This window comes from Bombina bombina, unplaced genomic scaffold (genome assembly GCF_027579735.1).
Source record: "Bombina bombina isolate aBomBom1 unplaced genomic scaffold, aBomBom1.pri scaffold_861, whole genome shotgun sequence".
NCBI lineage: Eukaryota > Metazoa > Chordata > Amphibia > Anura > Bombinatoridae > Bombina > Bombina bombina.
In genome coordinates this window covers 72,937-79,690 of record NW_026511084.1, presented here as the reverse complement: position 1 = coordinate 79,690, position 6,754 = coordinate 72,937, and positions in this window count along the sequence as shown.

The following is a 6,754-nucleotide window of genomic DNA, read 5'->3' as shown; positions in this document are numbered from 1 at the left end:
CAATGCCACATACGACATTTTACAAATGTTTAAGGATCACCCAGATATAACTTTGATAAAACCCATACTTGAAAGACACTATGATGCATTTGCAAAACACAAGCATGATTGTGGGAGAATTAACACAATGATTGAGGTTCATGGTCCTGATCCCCCTCCTCAAAAGCAATACAGTTTCCCAGAAGAAGCTGTAAGTTTCATACAAGAAACTATCACATCACTTTTGGAACAGGGTGTGATCAGACCATGCATTTCAACAAATAATTCTCCAATCTGGCCTGTTAAAAAGCCAGATGGGTCCTAGAGATTAACAATAGATTACAGAAAACTCAACAATGTCACACCTAGTTGTGCTCCCACTGTTGCATCATCTCCTGATGTCTTGAAAATGCTTAGGCCTGAACATAAATGGTACAATACCTTAGACATAAGTAATGGATTTTGGTCACTGCCACTTTCTCCAATATGCCAGTACAAATTTGCATTTAAATTCTTGGACAAAAGCTATACCTTCACCTGTCTCCCTCAAGGATTTCATAATTCACCTTCACTGTTCCATGCAAAAATGAGACATTTTAGCTAATTTTTCTTCACCTAAGAATCTATTGCAGTATGTAGATGATTTGCTACTAGCGACAAGCACCAAGGAGCAGCATCTACAGCTAGAGGAACTCCTGAGCATCCTCAAAAATGAAGGTTTGAAGTGTAATCATCAAAGGCACAGATACTCAGGGAATCAGTATCATTCCTGGGAATTAAAGTCACATGTGATGGGAAAACCATAGCAGCAGATAAGGTAACAACCATCCTTCGACTACCCCTCCCAGTCAGTGTACCGACTGAGGTCCTTCCTAGGACTGGTAAATTACTCAAGAAATTTCATTCCCCAGTTCGCTAACATAGCTGCACCCCTTTATGGCCTCTTAACCTTTATAACCTCCTAAAAAAAGATGTTGTTTGGGAATGGACACAAGAGCACACAACTGTACAGTACACACACTAAAGGAATCAATTGCTAAAGCACCAGCATTAGCCAATCCCAACCCTCAGTTACCGTACCACAGAGACAGCATCATCAGATACCTCAATGTCTGCTGTTTTGGCTCAGGAAGTACATGGACAACAGAGGCCCGTTGCATATTCCTCCAAGTCCCTGTCTCCTGTGGAACAAAAATATTCTGTCTGCGAAAAACACCTCCTCACCACCTTTTGGGCAGTTAAAAACTTCACATACATCATAGGGCTAAATCCAATAATTTTACATTCTACCCACACACCAACCAGATTCCTTCTAACAGACAGAATCAAAGATGGTAACGTGTCTAATGCCAGACTTGCACATTGGGCCCTATTACTGCAGGATAGGGATATAACTGTAAAAGCAAGCACAAACCCATCAGTCCCTGCCCATGGTCTTCTTTACCAAGGTGTGCCACATGAATGTGACATTCTACACATTACTGCCTCAGAATCATTTTTTAAAGCATTCTCCCTAGATACCTCTGTCCCAACACAAGCCACACAAGCATTCACTGACGGCTCATGTTTATATGATCAGGGGTCCCCAGCAGCTGGTTTTGGTATATACATTATTGGGGAGGACCTGACACAGTCTGTGTACAGGTCATGTAATGTTAAATCAGCACAATATGCTGAACTAGCAGCAATCGCACACACTCTGGAACTACTCCAAGCGCAATCTAATGAAATCATAATATTCTCAGATTCGGCCTGGGTTTGCAATGCTTTAACTGAATTTCTGCCCTTCTGGCATACACATTACTACATGTCCTCTGATGGAACTCCTCTAAAATATGCACACCTCCTACAATACATTGTCTCTTTAGCCAAGAGTCTAGCACAACAACCATGGGTATGTAAAGTAAAAAGTCATTCACCTCACTCACCTTATTATGAACAAAATCATACGGCAGACCAGTTAGCTAAACAAGGGGCACAAGGAGGGGAGATATGGCAAATTCCAGAGACAAATACAATAAACACATGTGCCCCTGTATGTGCATTTACAAAAACTTCAGAAACTGACACACCAGACATATCAGAAATACAAAAACAGAACCCAGAGATCAATGAAATCATACAGAGATTAAAAAATGAGGTACTGGACATTTCAGAAGCAAACATATTAGCTAGACACATAAAATCACTACAGTTGTCCAAGGATCAAAACATTCTGCTTCACAATGGAGATGAAGTCACTTGATGAAGTTCCAAAAGATTACAGAAAAGAGATGATGTACCTAGTTCACGATCTTCCAATAGGTGGCCATCAAGGAGTAGAGAAAACTAGTCAGAGACTTAAAACAGTGGGGTGGTGGCCAAATATGGTTAAGGATGTACAGGAATATTGTGGAAATTGTATTGTCTGTGCCCAAGTAAACCCACCAACCAGAAAAGTAAATGCCCCTCTTAGGTTAAAAAGAAGAGAAGGCCCATGGAATGCCCTCCAAATTGACTATATGGGTCCTCTGCCTGTAACAGATAGGAACAACAAATATATACTAGTAGTTACAGACCTCTTCTCAAAATGGGTAGAAACATTTCCTGCAAAGAACAACACTGCACAGGCAACAGCTAAAATCCTAGTTGAACAGATCTTCACTAGATGGGGTTTACCCACATCTGTGGAATCAGATCAGGGATCACACTTCACTGGGAAAGTAATGCAAACATGTTTACAGATGTTAGGGGTAAAACAAAACTTCCACATCCCATATCACCCAGAATCCTCAGGTCAAGTAGAAAGAGACAATAGACAGATCAAAACAATGCTTAGGAAATTTGTACACATAAATGGAAAACATTGGGATAATCTGTTACCTCTAGTGTCAATGGCTACCAGGGCTACACAATCCTCAGCTACAGAGCTAACTCCCTTTGAGATAATGACAGGCAGACAAATGAGATTACCAGAACACCTATGGGTAGATTTGCATACCCCTACTATTGATAGATTATCATTAGACTAGTATTTAATTAAATTGGAAGGGGCCCTTAAGGACATTCATTTGTTTGCAGCACAGCAGCTAGGAAAAGCCCATCAGAAGGCTAAGGCCCAATTCGATAAAGGAGTGAGGGAAAGTTGCTGGGAAGTCGGTGACAAGGTCATGCTTCTTGAATTTCGCCCGGCTGACCATTGTCTCTTTAAGAAATGGAGAGGGCCATTTGTAATCAGACAAGCTAAGCCCCTCAGTGTACAAAGTGAGAATAACGGACAAAAATAAAACACAGGATAAATGGGTCCATGCCAATCAGCTCAAAACATTCAGAGGGGAGGAGGAAAACAACTAATTTTGTTTATTTCTTTTTCTGCTTTTACAGAATGACAAGAATCCTGTTTCTGCTCGTGCTCGTAAGCATATCCAGGCCAATAAGCAGTAAAGCAATTATATCAATCCAAAAGCTACAAAATCTTGTTGAGTGTAATGAAGGTGACTCTGTCATTCTTCCCATTGCCGTGCAGGGTACAGTAAGTGAACGTGTATCCTGGTGGGGTCCTGCTGACAAAGACAACAAAGCTTGGGACAATGGTAAACCTGGAAATTCAATGAAATACAAAAACAGAATAGAAGTTTTCCAAAATAACAGACAATGACAGATGGGCCTATAATTTTATTCTCTCTATACCCAGTTTTATTAATCCTTCAGCAACAATGAATCAATATGTTCCAGGTAGCTTCACTCTCAAGGTGTCCCCTAGAGTTTTATCCACAAGTACCATAACAACTCAAATTAATGAACTTTCTTCCCCTACCAACACCATTTTGCCTGACTGCACAAAAACAGAGGAAGGACCAACCAGTGGGCTTACTGCTACCTCAATCCCTGGAAATCTTTTAAATAATGTACAGTTCATGCATGTGCCAATTGTTTTAAATTTGTCTAAATGGAACATGGCAGAGGTTGGAGTCTGCACAAATACCAATGTATCGTTATTCTATGCTTCTTTATTAGTAGATATTGTTGCCAGTTATCACAGCAGAACTCAAGACCCATTTGCAGGACGGGACAGCCCTCCCCAAAAAGGTATTTTTAGATCTAGAAAGCTCCAAACTTTAGATGGGATCATTGGGACCATCCCTGGTCTTTTTGGATCTGGGATGTCAATTTGGAATAGGGCTGATTTGGAAGTAAAACGTAGACACATAGGCAATTTTAAACAGCAAGAAGGGCAACATGTTTTAAAACCTGTTCTGCAAGGTATTGAGGGTCTGGCTAAAGAGAAAAAATTCACTGTGTATAATATGCATGATATTGCGGAATTGTTCTCCAAAACTCAAGATAAAATTAATGAGATCATTGAATTAAATAATGAGAGATCATTGAATTAAATAATGATAGAACAATGAATCAGAGGGGTAGAGAGATAATTTGTACTGCATGTGGTAGTTATATCCTCACCACAATCACAAATGTAGTCAAAGACATACAATCAGGAAAAGTCCCAGACATCTTAAGAGACAGGGATTTTACTAGATGGTATTATCCTCAATCCTATAACTAGTGATGTCCCGAACTGTTCGCCCGCGAACGGTTTACAGCGAACATAGCTTGTTCGCGTTTGTGGGCGAACACATGGCGATGTTCGATACGCCCCTATGTGTAATCATTGTGGAAACTTTGACCCTTTATGTCACAGCCGCCTGACACATTAGAGCCAATCAACATCAGACACTCCCTCACAGACCCTCCCAGCTACTCGGAATCCGCCATTTTAGACTCATAACGACCTTGCTTTCTTAATGAGAGGACGTGTTGTGTTTTTGCTCCTGACATTAATAGTAAAAACATAGCTAGGCTAGTGTATTTACAGTCCAGAAGGACTCCACTCATCTCTGCTGCAAGCACAGCACCCCAAAAAGCCCTTTTTAGGGCTATATTTCGTGCCGTTTTTTTTTTCTTCGTTTTTTTTTTTTATTAACATTTGCTTGGCTTTCAGGCTGTGTGTTTAAGGCTCACAGCATATGCTGTGACTACTGACACCACTGATATCTCCCTAACAACATTAGTTTAAATTTAACTAACCAAAAAATTTAATTATTTTTCTAGTGTCATTTTTTTTCATTTTCTATCAGGCCAGTGTCACACAGCATATACTCTGGTTCATTACTCTGTGCCAGCCAGCAGCCACCAGTGTTAATATCCGTTTATAACATTATTTTAAATTAAAAAAAAATATATATATATTTTGCTAGTGTAATCTAATTACATTTACTATCAGGCCTGTGTCTGTCAGGCTCACTCAGCATTAATATACCTCATTTTTTTCAGTCTTTTGGTTAATTGGTCTGTGCCAGGAAGCCACCCAGCACTCATATCTATTCTTCTTCACCTTAATTGCCAGTGCGACCACTCATAGAGTCATATGTGCATTGCACTTGTTAACATAATTTTAATATTAAAATCTAAAAATATTTTGCTAGTGTAATCTAACTTAATTTTCTATCAGGCCTGTGTTTTTGTCACTTACACAGCATACTGTGTTAAATTGCTGCCCTACCTACCATCCATGACTCATATCTGCCAGCCTGTGTGCCAGGCCCAACTAGCCAATTCGTGGCACCAATCACAATTCTTGTAACAGTATATAAAAAAATAAAAATCATAATTTTTTGGACTGCAAATATTCAGTCTCCTAGTGCCATTGAATTGCATTTACCTCCTGCCTGCCACTGCCAGCCTTGTGTTCCAGGCCGTCTAGCCAACTATTTACACCAATCATAATTGTTGTCACAGACAGTATAGTTACTAATTAAAATTAAAAAATTCTTGATTGTTGATGATCTTAATCCTCAGTTTGCTCGTGCCCTAGAATTGCACTTTTTTACTTCCTTGCAAGACTGTGTGCCAGGCCTACTTGAAAAATATTTACACCAATCATTTGTTGTGACAGTATTCTTAATAATTAAAAATTAAAATTGTTGGTAATAGTTGTTGTGAATCCTCAGTTTGCTGGTGCCATTGAATAGCACTTTCCTCCTGCCTTGCAGCCTGCTGTGAGCCAGGCCCACCTAGCCAATTGTTGCCAGCAATCATATTTCTTTTAACAGTATTGCAAAAATTGTCAATCATCACTGTTTTGACTGTCAGTAATCAGTCTCCTAGTGTCCTTGAATTGCATCTACCTCCTGCCTGCCAGCCTTTTGTGCCAGGCCGTCTTGACAACTATTTACACCAATCATAATTTTTGGTCACAGTATAGTTACTAATTAAAATTAAAAAATTCTTGATTGTTGATGATCTTAATCCTCAATTTGCTCGTGCCCTAGAATTGCACTTTTCTACTGCCTTCCAAGCCTGTGTGCCAGGCCTACTTGAAAAATATTTACACCAATCATATTTGTTGTCACAGTATTCTTAATAATAAAAAATTTTAATTTTTGGTAATAGTTGTTGTGAATCCTCAGTTTGCTGGTGCCAGTGAATTGCACTTTCCTCCTGCCTTGCAGCCTGCTGTGTGCCCGGCCCACCTAGCCAATTATTGCCAGCAATCATATATCTTTTAACAGTATTGCAAAAATTGTCAATCATCACTGTTTTGACTGTCAGTATTCAGTCTCCTAGTGTCCTTGAATTGCATTTACCTCCTGCCTGCCAGCCTTTTGTGCCAGGCCATCTTGCCAACTATTTACACCAATCATAATTGTTGTCTACAGTATAGTTACTAATTAAAATTAAAAAAATGTTGTTGATCTTAATCCTCAGTTTGCTTGTGCCATTGAATTGCACTTTT